The sequence below is a fragment of the Benincasa hispida genome, chromosome 4 (assembly GCF_027475165.1).
Source record: "Benincasa hispida cultivar pf3 chromosome 4, pf3_genome.v1.1, whole genome shotgun sequence".
Lineage (NCBI taxonomy): Eukaryota > Viridiplantae > Streptophyta > Magnoliopsida > Cucurbitales > Cucurbitaceae > Benincasa > Benincasa hispida.
In genome coordinates this window covers 25,073,153-25,087,786 of record NC_143481.1, presented here as the reverse complement: position 1 = coordinate 25,087,786, position 14,634 = coordinate 25,073,153, and the positions used below count along the sequence as shown (strand labels likewise).

The 14,634-nt window shown below is 40.0% G+C and overlaps 1 long non-coding RNA gene across 1 annotated transcript; it reads right to left on the bottom strand.

Moving 5' to 3' along the window:
• Nucleotides 1-424: 424 nt before the first annotated feature.
• LOC120075012 (uncharacterized) lies at nucleotides 425-1,490 on the bottom strand. The gene is made up of 2 exons (XR_005481181.2): nucleotides 1,033-1,490; nucleotides 425-941 (listed from the first exon to the last, which is right to left on the bottom strand). It is a non-coding gene; the product is annotated as an uncharacterized LOC120075012 (long non-coding RNA).
• Between the last annotated feature and the right edge of the window lie 13,144 nt (nucleotides 1,491-14,634).

Genomic DNA, 14,634 nt, shown 5'->3' with positions numbered 1-14,634 from the left:
TAGTCCCATAACATACATATACATCTCATCATCATGGTTCTATAACATACATATACATCTCATCATCATGTTTTTATAACACACATATAGATTTTGTCATCATACCTCTATAACATACATATACATCTCATCATCCTTAGATTCAGCAGGATCTCCCAGAATAATAATATACCCAAATGATGCTAGCATTCAAACATCTCTATGCGCATCTAGTCTTTTAAACCTTCATGCCAGCAAGGCATACATAAACGTCAAACCATCAATATATCCTCAATAAATTATAATTATCAATACCTGGCTCTAGTCCTTTCAAACCTCAGTCAATGAAGGCATACATAAATATCAATAAATCATAATTATCCTTACCTGGCATTACGACAGTTTTAGTAGTAAGATTACTCACCTCAAATTAAGTCCAAGAAAATTAGCAATTCAAAGTCCTCTCTTTATCTTGAGTAGGATTCTTGAACAAATCCCTAAATGTTAACCCATTTCAATTTCCACATTAGTGGCCTAATTTCAAACAAAATTATCCAAATATTGCCAAAATAAATCCCAACAAATTCAAATATTCTTTACCCAAAGTATAGCTTGTTTAAAAAATTGCTCCCAATCTCCCAACAAATGCCTCAGACTATGCAAATTTAATAGTAATGGGTAGAACCTCCAAATTCCAACACACTATATTTAAATCAATGGTTCTAAGGCTTAATACACTTACCAAAGCGTGAAAAAACCCTTTTGATATTGTCGGACGGTGGCTCCAAATCTCCTTGAAATCTCAAATTAATCTTCCACAATCAAGATTTAATCCACAATTTGACCGAATATCCATTTGATAACCAAAATCTTTGAAGAATGAAAACCAAAACATACCAAAAGTCATAACTCCGGAACCTTATGTTGCTGGATAGTAGTTCTTGACACCTTGAAACCTCGATCTAAATTGAAACATAGTGAGTATCAATATGACTGAACCAAACTTAAATGTGTATCCAAGACTTCCTGAGAAAACCTCACAAAAAAACCTACCCAAGATCCAAATTCCGTCAAGTTGTGCGGGACCCGACGACTGATCAGAAGATGTCGGCGAGGCGAGACAGGGGCTAAGTGGATGACTACAGACAGCTGGCGCTCACGGCTGGAATGACGCGTGAAGAAGCCGAGGTGAGGGACGACGTGCAAAGGCTAGCTTCAGTTGAAGGTCGGCGAGGCTGACGACACGCGCAACTGAGTCTTGCAAACGGTGTGGACAATGGACTGTTGGCGTGGGACGACTCGACTCTAGTCCGTGCGAAGGATGGGTGGTGTGGCTAGGACTCCGATGCACGGTGACTCGGAGGCGGCAGAAAGCGTTGAATCTCGTGGCAGCGGGAGGTGTTGAAGTTTGCAGCGGCTGGAGCTAGGGCTTCAGCGAGGGAGGCAAGGAGATTGGGGGGTGGTGGAAATAAAATTAAAATAAAAATAAAAAATAATACAATAAAATATTTATTTTAATTTTATACAATCTTATCTTATTTTATTTTATTCTCTTCCTTCCAACTTCTAACCCCCTTTTTTTCTCTTAAATTTTCAATTAAAAAAGAATTTAACTAATCTCCTTTCAAAAAATGAAATTAATTCTTGACATTCATTTTAAATTAAATTTGGACGACATAAATTTCCAAAATTACATTTAAATTTTCAAAATTCAACAAACGTCCTCCATTAATATAAACTACCGAAATTACATTGCAACAAAAATTTCGGGTGTTACATTCTTCCTCACTTACAGAACTTTCGTCCTCGAAAGTTACCCCTAGAATAGCTCCGGGTATTGGGCTCTCATCTCATCCTCTCGCTTCTAGGTGACTTCATTGAACTGATGATTTTGCTAAAAAAATTTCACAAAAGCTATCTCCCTGCTACGCAATGTCTTTATTGAAGGAACTCTTAACAAAGAGACCCGTGAGCAGAAGCGAGATTGTTGCAAACCCCATTGTGACATAATGTACATATTTACAATCAAACAGTAATAGTTATGCAAAACTCTAAATTACAACATGCTTCAAAAGGGAAATACTAAGATTCAAGAGAACTTACCCTTGAAGAACTATTTTTCTCGTTCTCTTGAACTCACTACATGATCCTTCACCAACACGAATGAATCTACACTCGGATAGTAATCTCCTCAGCAATCTCCTCGAATAAGAACCAATATACACTCGACCCCTGAACAGGAAATAAACACCACCAACAGGTGATAACGGGCAAAAATGCACATTATTACAGTGCTAAGTTATTAAAAAACGAAGGTTTGCGTTGATAAAATATGTTAGATTGCGTCCAAAAAGCATTAAGTTCATAAAATTTTCGGTCGCATGCATCCATCATATAGAAACAGTTAACTTATGTATTTTTATGCAGAATATGCGTTGATGTAAGGCGAAAAGCGTGATTACAAGAAATCAATGGATGAGTGCAGCGTTACCGCAAGGCTTTATGGTGATTTTTGCTCGCAAACATCTACTCAAGAAAGATCGCCGCATAGAGCCGGCGTAACTTGGTGGGCGCATCTAGCTGAAAGACATAATTAATCACGATGGGACAGAAAGCTGATGACGATCGAATCCAAATTAAGTTGACAAGCCGCTAACGATAACAATTACACTCAGCTTTTCGGTGACAAATATTCGATGCATCAGTCAGAGAATTAAAGTCATCCCATCTGTGCAATCATAAGAGAGAAGCCGCCTTTCACCCTGAAGCTCTATAAATATCGAAGGCAACCTTCAGAAAAAGGGTTCAGCAAGTTCAGATACTTAGATAATTTTCCCTTAGATAGTTTAGCCTTGTTCTTAGATTTTCTTTTATTTTAAGGCGGAAGTGAGAGAAGCAAGATTATGCCGATAGATCATTCTAGTGAACTTGGGAGAGTGCCGGAAGCTTCAAGATCAGAGAGAGGGCTAGTTCCTGTGGAAGCAGGAATATCTTTTGAATAGAATAGAGTTGACAGTGTATAAGCCTTGGGAAGCAAGAGATTGCTACCAGGCTCTCTATCTTTAACTTCTATTGTCATTTTGTACTCAAACTTATCTATAGAAATGGAATTTACTTCTTTATATCTGTTCACTCTCTGTTTAACATGCATGAGTAACTAAATCTGTCGAATGGGTTGAGAAGTACTTAGCTAGCTTAATTGGGGATATTCACTCTATGCGATTATCTTGTATTATGAATACTTCATTCGTCCATTAGAGATACTCGGGAGGGTATTCTAAGGACAAGATCTATGCTTGGAAAAGTCAGGTTAGAATCTAGGCTCGGGAGAGTCAGATTAGAATGCATAATCAAGAGATAGGAGCTTAGGAATAAACACTGTTTGCTATCAACGCATCGCATGCATCCTAGTGATAGGATATGATTGTGTACAGTCACCTTGTTCTTGTATGCATCTTGCATCATCGCATAGGAAAAGAGTAGAGACTTAGGAATAAGCTCTATGGACATTTTTGCACTCAACACATGCGTCCTAGACTTAGAAGCACCGCATTTGCATTGGAAAATGATTTGTTGTTGCATGAGAGTAGCATGATCGCATAGTCTGACGCATTCCTAGGAAACGCTAGCTAAAGATCTTCTCAACCCGTTCCTCCGCATACTCAGTGTATCTACCGCATAATTAACCTTTACCCAAATTCGCCACATTTATTTATTTTATTACCGCAAACAACAACCCAAACAACTATTGATTTATTTGGTTACCGCAAAGTCTTCTAAGAAATTACCACCGCATATTGTTTTCCCAAGTCCCTAAGTTCGACCATGGACTTATCAGGAAACTCAGTGGGGTTTATACTTGGATTTCACTGAGAAAACTTGTTGCTCAACGCATTTCCATCACCGCAACTCATTCCACATTTTCACTTTATAAAATAACGCATCAAGTTTTTTGGCGAATTACGACTTGGAGATTGAGAGGATGTTCAGAAGAAGATTAAGAGACAACTGCTAACAACAACAGCCAGATAAAGACGATATGGCGGAGCAGCCTGGAAATGGAGCACCAAACGAAAACAACGTCATGGCGAATCCAATCCTACTGGCAAACGATCATAATATGCCCATTAGGGACTATGCATCGCCAAACCTATACGATTTCTCTCCAGGAATCATGAGGCCTGCCCTTGATGGAAGCCGATTCGAAATGCAACCGATGATGCTGCAGATGATCCAGACTGCAGGATAATTTGGAGGACGGCGTGGCGAGGACCCGTACGCCCACCTCCAAAGCTTCATAGAAATCTGCAACACTTTTGTGTTCCCGAATATCTCTACTGAAGAAGTTTGACTAACTCTGTTTCCATTTTCTTTGTGTGATCAGGCAAGAAAATGGGCGTATTCCCTCGAGCCAGAAGAGATCACTTCATGGGAATAAGTGGTGGAAAAGTTTATGAAGAAGTATTTCCCACCAACTGAGAATATTAGGAGAAGGAAATTAATAACAAATTTTGAATAAGAAACTGACGAATCGCTTAGTAATGCCTGAGCGAGGTTTAAGAAGTTGGTAAGGGATTGTTGATAACGGGCATTAATGCACGTTATCATAGTGCTAAGTTCTTAAACAATGCTGGATTGCGTTGATAAAACATGTCAAATTACGTCCAATGTTGGTAAGGTCATAATATTGCGGTCGCATGCGTTTATCGCATTAGAACAGTTGATTTTCTTATTTTTGTGTAGAATATGCGATAACGCAAGGTGTAAATTGCGATCATAGGAAATCATTGGTTGAGCATAACATCATCGCAAGGCTTTGCGGTGATCGTATTCGAAAATATTCACTCGAGAAGGATCGCCGCAACTTGGTCAACGCAACATGGTGGTCACATCTGGGTGAAAGGCTAATTAATCGCGATGGGATAGAAAGCTGATGACAGTCGAATCCAAATTAAGTTGACAGCTGATTAACGATAACAAGTACACTCAACTTTTCGGTGACAAATATTCGGTGCACCAGTCAGGAGAATTAAAGCCGTCCCATCTGTGCAATCATGAGAGAGAAGCCGGTATTCACCCTGGATGTTCTATAAATACCAAGGGTAACCTTCAGAAAAAGGGTTCACCATTCATTAATTTGAAGTTTCATACGCCCTTGTTTATAGATTTCTTTCGTTTTAAGGCGGACGCAAGAGAGAAGGTTGTGCCGATAGATTGTTCCGGTAAGCTTGGAAAGCGCTGAAAGCTTCAAGGACAGAGAGAGGGCCGACGCCTGCGGAAGAAGGAACATCTTTAGAACTGAATAGAGATTACAGTGTAAACGCCTCGGTCAGCAAGGAATTGCTACCAGGCTCTCTATCTTTAACTTCCATTGTTATTTTGTACTCCACTCATTTATTGAAATAAAATCTACTTCTCTATATCTGTTCACTCTCTGTTATTTATGCATGAGTAGCTAAATCAGTTGAATGGGTTGAGAAGCATTTAGCTAGCACAACTAGGGAATCTTCATTCTATGCGATTATCTTGTATTATGTATGCTTCATTCGTCCATTAAAGATACTCGGGAGGGTAGTCTAAGGACAGGATCTAGGCTTGGGAAGGTCAGGTTAGAATATAGGCTCGGAAGATTTAGATTAGAACGCATAATCAAGAGATAGGAGCTTAGGAATAAACACTATTTATTATCAACGCATCACATGCATCCTAGAGTTAACATATGATTGTATGCGGTCACCTTGCTTTTATGCATTTTGCATCATCGCATAGGACAAGAGTAAAGACTTAGGGATAAGCTCTATGGACACTTTTGCATTCAACACATGCGTCCTAAACTTAGGAGCATCGCATTTGCATTGGAAAATGATTTGCTGTGCATGGTTGTAGCATGATCGCATAGTCTGACGCATTTCCAAGTAACGCTAGCTAAAGATCTTCTCAACCTGTTCATTGCATACTCAGTGCATCTATCACACAACTGACTTTTCTCAAATCCACCGCATTTGTTTATTTTCTCATTAACGCAATCAACAACAAACAAACAATTTATTTATTTGGTTACCACAAAGTCTTCCTAAAAATTACCAACACAACCTATTTTCACAAGTCGCTGAGTTCGACGCTGGACTTACTAGGAAACTCAATGGAATTTACACTTGGATTCCGCTGAGGAAAATTGAGTGCACAACGCAATTTCACCATCGCATATCATCCATAATTCACTTCTTAAAAATAAGCATCAAGTTTGGCGCCGTTGCCGGGGACTTCGGCAAAATAAAGTGCTAACGGTAATTTTTCTAATTTCTTTGCTGACTCTTAATCTCTGGCGAATTACGACCCGGAGATTGAGAGAATGTTCAGACGCAGACTAAGAGACAACCACCAACAACAAGACAGAACACCAAGAATGGCAGAGCAACCGGAAGCAAGGCCCGCTAACGCGAATAATATTATGGCCAACCCCATCCTTCTGGCGAATGACCGCAATAGACCCAGCTGGGACTATGCGTCACCTAACCTCTATGATTTCTCTCCAAGAATCATGAGGCCGACGTTAGATGGATTGAGGTTTGAAATAAAGCCGGTAATGTTGTAGATGATCCAGGCTGCTGGGTAGTTTGGAGGAAGGCATGGCGAAGACCCGCACATCCACCTCCGGAGCTTCATAGAAATCTGCAACACTTTTGTGTTCCTGAATATCTCCACCGAGGAAGTTCGACTCACTCTGTTCCCAATTTCCTTATGCGATCAACCAAGAAAATGGGCATATTCTCTCGAACTGGGGGAGATAACTTCACGGAAACAGGTGGTGGAAAAGTTTATGAAGAAGTATTTCCCACCAACTGAGAATGCTAGGAGACAAAAATTAATAACAAATTTTGAACAAGAAGAAGAATCGCTTAGTGATGCTTGGGCGAGGTTCAAGCGACTGGTAAGAGACTGTTCACACAATGGCTTACCAGACTGCCTGCAAATGGAGATTTTCTACCAAGGATTGAATCCCTCTTCGTAGACCGCTACCAATGTGGCAGTCACTGGTGGTCTGCTCGAAAAAACATATGAGGAGGCAAAGAGTATACTTGATCGCATATCCAAAAATCAAGAGGATTGGCGGGAAAGCGATAAGAGATTAAGAATAAAAGAAAATGACGTAAACAATGGGGTCATCGCATCCCTGCAAAATCAAATGACTGCGCTGATGAGTTTAATACAAGGCATCACAATTAATAATACGGGAGCGAAGAAAGGGAAAGTCAGTGCAATTACTCAAACGATCGCAAGTTGTGTCATTTGCGGAGATGCTCACCCGATGGAGGAATGCCCAACAAACCCGCAATCGGTATGCTTCATGAGAGATAATCCCTATTCCAATACATATAACCCCGGGTGGCGAAACCACCCAAATTTTTCGTGGAAAAATCAACAACAAAGCTTCAACCTGTGGCACAAAAAGGAGGGCCACCTGAATTTTTCTCGCAAAATAACGGTCCAGCGCATAGCCAAGTTAGCAGCTCACAAACACCGCAATATTCATCCTTAGAGAGCTTGTTGAAGCAATACATTGAGAAAAACGAATCAGTGCTTCAGAATCAAGCTACATCCATTAGAAATCTTGAAATCCAAATGGGACAAATTACGGGCGAGCTGAAAAAAAGACCGCAAGGAGCGTTGTCGAGCTCAACTGAGCTCCTTCGCAATGCTGGGGGTAACGGGAAGGAACAATGCTTAGTAGTATCCTTGCTAAGCGACAACATGGGTGACAACCGAAGACCCGTTGACCTATAGTTTGGAGAAGCCCGAGAAAATAGACCCTGAAGTTGCGTCCACCCTTAAGCCTCTAGATCTTGAAACAGAAGAAGTCCAACCACCAACAACTCCGCAAAGATTGAAAGAGGAACAAAATGAGGAAGAAAAGATTGCGATATTGGCTGCAGCGCAAAATGCTATGATCCCACCTAAAATGGGCGACCCAGGAATCTTCACGATACCATGCTCTATTTGAGGGACCTACAGTGGCCAAGCACTATGCGATCTTGGGGCAAGTATAAACATAATGCCGCTACAATTTTCAAACAATTGAATGCCGGCATACTTACGCCCACAAAGGAAACTCTCCTGCTCGCTAACAGATCCCGAATACACCCTAAAGAAAAGTCGAAAAATGCCACAATTTCAATTGATAAATTCATCCTACCGGCAGACTTCCTCATTTTGGATTATAAAGCGGACGAAGATGCGCCAATCATATTAGGACGACCATTTCTTTCAACTGGTCGCGCTCAAATTGATGTGTGCAAGGGGAAATTTTAATGAGCATTCATGGGGGAAAAACTCCGGATTAAGGCAGTAAAGATCCCAGAGGACAAAGAAAAGAGAGAAAAGCCACCATGGACGTGAACAAACCAGCCTGGAATAAGTGGTCCCCGAGTATTATTGGATTCAACCTCATCAGGGACGTAGTCCTTTTGAATATCCTTTTCTTGCATCAATTACTTCATGAACTTTTATCATCTCGTTATTTATTATCGCAATTACCTTTTTGTTACCAGCATCGTTCTTATTTCTAAAAAAAAAAGAAAAATTTATTGTTTTGTTTAAAATAATTTGACCCTCTCTCTATATGTTTACAATGATTAAGGCACAGGATTGCGAAGATGTTACATGAAGCAGCAAATTATCTCACTCCGTCACCACAATCCAAAGAAGATAGATCACCGCAAAGATGGATGCGTCAATAAACAATGCTGGCGACAACGTGAATTTGGGGGTGTATTCTTCCTTATCTTTATTTCAAATTTTGCGCTATCACATCGCATGTTAGTTTTAAAAGTTTTATCATCGCATCCTCTTTGATTACCACAATCATTTGACATGGATAAATTTAGTAAGTTACCGCATGCTGTCTCTTTGCCAATTATGATTTCAATGATGAAAAACATACTTCTATTTCTTTCGTATATACTAGAGTCATCTTAACTTTAAGATAGTCACCTCATGAAATATTTCTAGAAGTTAGGGGTTTGTCAGCTTTCTTTCAAACTCTCTTTACGAAGCTTTCTAAGAACATCGAATGACTTATATCAATCTTTTGGCAATGAGGACATTCCCGCATTTTAAATTTGGGGATGGGGTATTCATTTTCGACCTTGCTATTTTGAAAAAAAAAAGAGGAAAAATTTTGAGAATAACAACTCCACTGTCAACGTAATGGGAAACCTATGTTGATAAGAGTTAAATTGTGAAAGGCACTTACCCGTAGTTGGATGTTCGCATGACACACGTGGGGGCAAGCCAAAACGAAAGTAAGTCACCAGGATCAACACATAAATAAATGACCGCAACTCCACTGCCAAGTAGGCATGAGTTTAGTCTGAGAATGAGCGTATTGCTCGTAGTTGGATGTCCACATGACACACGTGGGGGCAAGCAGAAACGAAGGCAAGACACTTGGATCAACGCAAGGTCAGAAAAAAATAACAATGTCAAGAAATATGCAAGGATAAAATAATTTGACACCTCGATAGAAATTTTTCTTTTTGAATAAATCATGCGATGTTCCGGAATTAGTAAAGTTCTTTGAAGGTTAAGCTTGTGGTCCCTAGGTCTTAGAAGTATTTTAAGAAGAGACTTGAATAAGGCTTAAGGAAACTTTGGTATATAGGATTTGAACGAAGTATCCTTGAGAAATCTAGGAAAAGAACATTGCAGTTGACTTGCTAAAGGAAATCTTTAGCTTATGCTTGAGGACAAGCATTGTTTAAATTTGGGGGTGTGATAACGGGCAAAAATGCACGTTATCATAGTGCTAAGTTCTTAAACAATGCTGGATTGCATTGTTAAAACATGTCAAATTACGTCTAAAAAGCATTAGACTCATAATATTGCGGTCGCATGCGTTCATCGCATTAGAATAGTTGATTTTCGTATTTTTGTGCAGAATATGCGATAACGCAAGACGAAAATTGCGATCATAGGAAATCATTGGTTGAGCGCAGCATCACCGCAAGGCTTTGTGGTGATCGTGTTTGCAAATATTCACCCGAGAAGGATCGCTGCAACTTGGTCAGTGCAACATGGTGGGCGCATTTGGGTGAAAGGCTAATTAATCGCGACGGAACAGAAAGCTGATGACAGTCGAATTCGAATTGAGTTGACAGCCGATTAACGATAACAAGTACACTCAGCTTTTTGGTGAAAAATATTTGGCGCATCAGTCAGGAGAATTAAAGTCATCCCATCTGTGCAATCATGAGAGAGAAGCCGCCATTCATCCTGGATGTTCTATAAATACCAAGGGCAACCTTCAGAAAAGGGGTTCACCATTCATTAGTTCGAAGTTTCATACGCCCTTATTCATAGTTTTCTATCATTTTAAGGCAGACGCGAGAGAGAAGGTTGTGCCGATAGATTGTGTCGGTAAGCTTGGCAGAGCACCGGAAGCTTTAAGGACAGAGAGAGAGCCGACGCCTGCGGAAGCAGGAACATCTTTAGAACCGAATAGAAATTACAGTGTAAACGCCTCGATCAGCAAGGAATTGCTACCAGGCTCTCTATCTTTAACTTCCATTGTTATTTTGTACTCCACTCATTTATTTAAATGGAATCTACTTCTCTATATCTGTTCACTCTCTGTTATTTACGCATGAGTAGTTAAATCAGTTGAATGGGTCGAGAAGCATTTAGCTAGCACAACTAGGAAATATTCATTCTATGCGATCATCTTGTATTATGTATGCTTCATTCGTCCATTAGAGATACTCGGGAGGGTAATCTAATGACAGGATCTAGGCTTGAGAAGGTCAGGTTAGAATCTAGGCTCGAGAGAGTCAGATTAGAACGCATAATCAAGAGATAGGAGCTTAGGAATAAGCACTATTTGTTATCAACACATCACATGCATCCTAGAGTTAGGATATGATTGTATGCGGTCACCTTGCTTTTATGCATTTTGCATCATCGCATAGGAAAAAGTAAAGACTTAGGGATAAACTCTATGGACACTTTTGCATTCAACACATGCGTCCTAGACTTAGGAGCATCGAATTTGCATTGGAAAATGACTTACTGTGCATGGTTGTAGCATGATTGCATAGTCTGACGCATTTCCAAGTAATGCTAGCTAAAGATCTTCTCAACCCGTTCATCGCATACTCAGTGCATCTATCACACAATTGACTTTTCTCAAATCCGCTGCATTTGTTTATTTTCTCATTAACGCAATCAACAACAAACCAACAATTTATTTATTTGGTTACCACAAATTCGTCCTAAAAATTACCAACGCAACCTGTTTTCACAAGTCCGTGAGTTCGACCCTGGGCTTACCATGAAACTCAGTGGAATTTACACTTTGATTCCGCTGAGGAAACTTGAGTGCACAATGCAATTTCACCATCACATATGATCCATAATTTACTTCATAAAAATAAGCATCAACTGTCCACACAATGAATTACCAGACTGCTTGCAAATGGTGATCTTTTATCACGGATTAAATCCCTTTTCGCAGACCGCTGCCAATACGAGAACCACTGGTGGTCTACTAGACAAAACGTATGACGAGGCCAAGAGCATCCTGGATCGCATCTCTAAAAAATCACGAGGACTGGAGAGAGAGCGACCAGAGATTGAGAATAAAAGATAATGACGAAAATAACGGGGCTATCGCATCTCTGCAAAACCAGATGACTGTGATGATGCGTTTGATTCAAGGTATCACAATTAATAACACAAGAGCTAAGGAAGGGCAGGTCAACGCAATTGCTCAAATGACCGCAAGTTGTGTCATTTGCGGTGACGCTCATTCGATGGAGGAATGCCCAGAAAATTCGCAGTCGGTGTGTTTCATGAAAAGTAATCCCTACTCTGATACATACAACCTCAAATGGAGAAACCACCCAAATTTCGCGTGGAAAAATCAACAACAAAGCTTTCAACCTGTGGTGCAAAAAGGAGGGCCACCCGGATTTTTCCTGCGAAATGACGGTCAGACGAGCAATCATGCCAGTAGTTTGCAACCACTGCAATCTTCGTCCTTAGAGAGCTTGTTGAAGCAGTACATTGAGAAGAACGAATCAGTGCTTCAGAATCAAACAACATCCATTTGAAATCTCGAAATTCAACTAGGACAAATTGTGGGTGAGTTGAAAAATAGACCACAAGATGTGTTGTCAAGCTCAACTGAGCTTCCTTGCAATGCTGGGGTGTACCGGGAAGGAACAATGCTTAGCAATCTCCGTGCTAAGCGACAAAATGACTGCGAAAGTAAGGAAGGAACCCATCGCGACCAACTTGAATGCAGTGACAACCGAGGACCCGTTGACCTATAGTTCGGAAAAGCCCGAGAAAATGAACCCCGAAGTTACGTCCACCCTCAAGCCTTCAGAACATGAGACAGAAGAAGTCCAGCTACCACCAGCACTGCAAAGATTGAAAGAGAAACAAAATGATGAAGACAAGATCATAACAGTGGCAATAATGTAAAATGCTATGATCCCACAAAAAATGTGCGACCCAGGAATCTTCACGATACCATGCTCCATTGGAGGGGTCTATAGTGGTCAAGCACTATGCGATCTTGGGGCGAGTTTAAACGTAATGCTGCTATCAATCTTCAAACAATTGAATATTGGCACACTCACGCCTATGATAGAGATTCTTCTACTTGCGAATGGATCTCGAATACATCCCGAGGGAGAGTTGAAAGATGCCACAATCTCAATTGATAAATTCATCTTGCTGGCAGACTTCATCATTTTGAATTGTAAAGCGGATGAAGATGCAATATTGGGACGACCATTCCTCTCGATCGGTTGCACTCAAATTGATGTGCACAAAGGGGAAATCATAATGAACATCAATAGGAAAAGGCTCCGTATTAAGGCTGTCAAAATTCCTGAAGATCGAGAAAAGAAGAGAAAGCCACCGTGGACGTGAAAAGACCAGCTTGGAATAAGCGGTCCCTGAGTTACTATATGACTCAACCTCATCAGGGATGCAATCCTTTTGAATATCCTTTTTCCTACATCAATACTTCATGAACTTTCATCACTTTGTTGTTATCATTTATATTTTTGGATGTTTACTTCTTTATATTTCTGCAGTTTACTTCTTTATCTTAAAAAAAAAAATGGTGGTGAGCGATTTTGTTAACTTTTTTTTTTAATATTTGACCCTCTCGATGTTTTTTTTGCAAACGATCGAGGTGAACGATTGCGGAGGTACTACACGAAGACGCAACTACTTTAGTTCGTCTCCGCATCTCAAAAGAAGAAGATCGCCGCAAAGCAGGATGCATCAATAAACAATGCGGGCGATAACATAAATTTGGAGGTTGTATTCTTCGTTGACTTTATTTCAAATTCTGCACTATCATATCGCATTTTAATTTTTGAAAGTTTTATCACATCCTCTTTGATTACCCCAATCATTCATCATTGATAAATTTAGTAAGTCTTCGCATGCTGTCTCTTTGCCAATTATGATTTTAATGATGAAACACATGCTTCTATTTTTCATGTATATTAGAGTCAACTTAATTTCAACTTAATTTTTCAACTATTTTTCATGTATATTTTTCATGCGGTATTCATTTTCGACCTTGCTATTTCTAGCATTATGAAAAAAAAAGGAAAACTTTGAGAATAACAACTCCACTGTTAGCGCAATGGGGAAACCCATGTTGGTAAGAGTTAAGTTGTGAAGGGTACTTACCCGTAGTTGGATGTCCGCATGACATATGTGGGGGCAAGCTGAAACGAAAGTATGTCGCCCGAATCGACGCCTAAATAAATGACCGCAACTCCACTGCCAAGTAGACATGAGTTTAATCTGAGAAAGAGCGCCTTGCTCGTAGTTGGATGCCCGTATGACACACGTGGGGGCAAGCCAAAATGAAGATTAGGCACTTGGATCAGCGTAAGGTCAGAAAAAATAATAATGTAAAAAATATGTAAGGATAAAAATCATTTGACACCCCAGTGAAAAAGTTTTTTTGAAATAAATCATGCGATGTCTTGGAATCTAGTAAAGTCGTTTTTGAAGGTTAAACTTGTGGTCCCTAGGTCTTAGAAATATTTTAAGAAGAGACTTGAATAAAAATTAAGGAAATTCTGGTGTATAGGATTTGAATGAAGTATTCTTGAGAAATCTAGAAAAAGAGATTGCGGTCGACTTTCTAAAAGAAATCTTTAGCTTAATGCTTGAGGACAAGCATTGTTTAAATTTGGGGGTGCGATAATGGGCAAAAATGCACGTTATTACAGTGCTAACTTTTGTATTTTTATGCAGAATATGCGTTGACGTAAGGTGGAAAGCGTGATCACAAGAAATCAACGGATGAGTGCAGCGTTACCGCAAGGCTTTACGGTGATTTATGCTCGCAAACATCTGCTCAATAGGGATTGCCGCATAGAGTCGGCGCAACTTGGTGGGCGCATCTGGGTGAAAGCATAATTAATCACGATGGGACAGAAAGCTGATGACGGTCAAATCCGAATAAAGTTGACAAGCCGCTAACGATAACAAGTACACTCAGCTTTTTGATGTCAAATATTCGGCACATCAATAAGAGAATTAAAGCCAATCCATCTGTGTAATCATAAGAGAGAAGCCGCCTTTCACCCCGAAGCTCTATAAATATCGAAGGCAACCTTC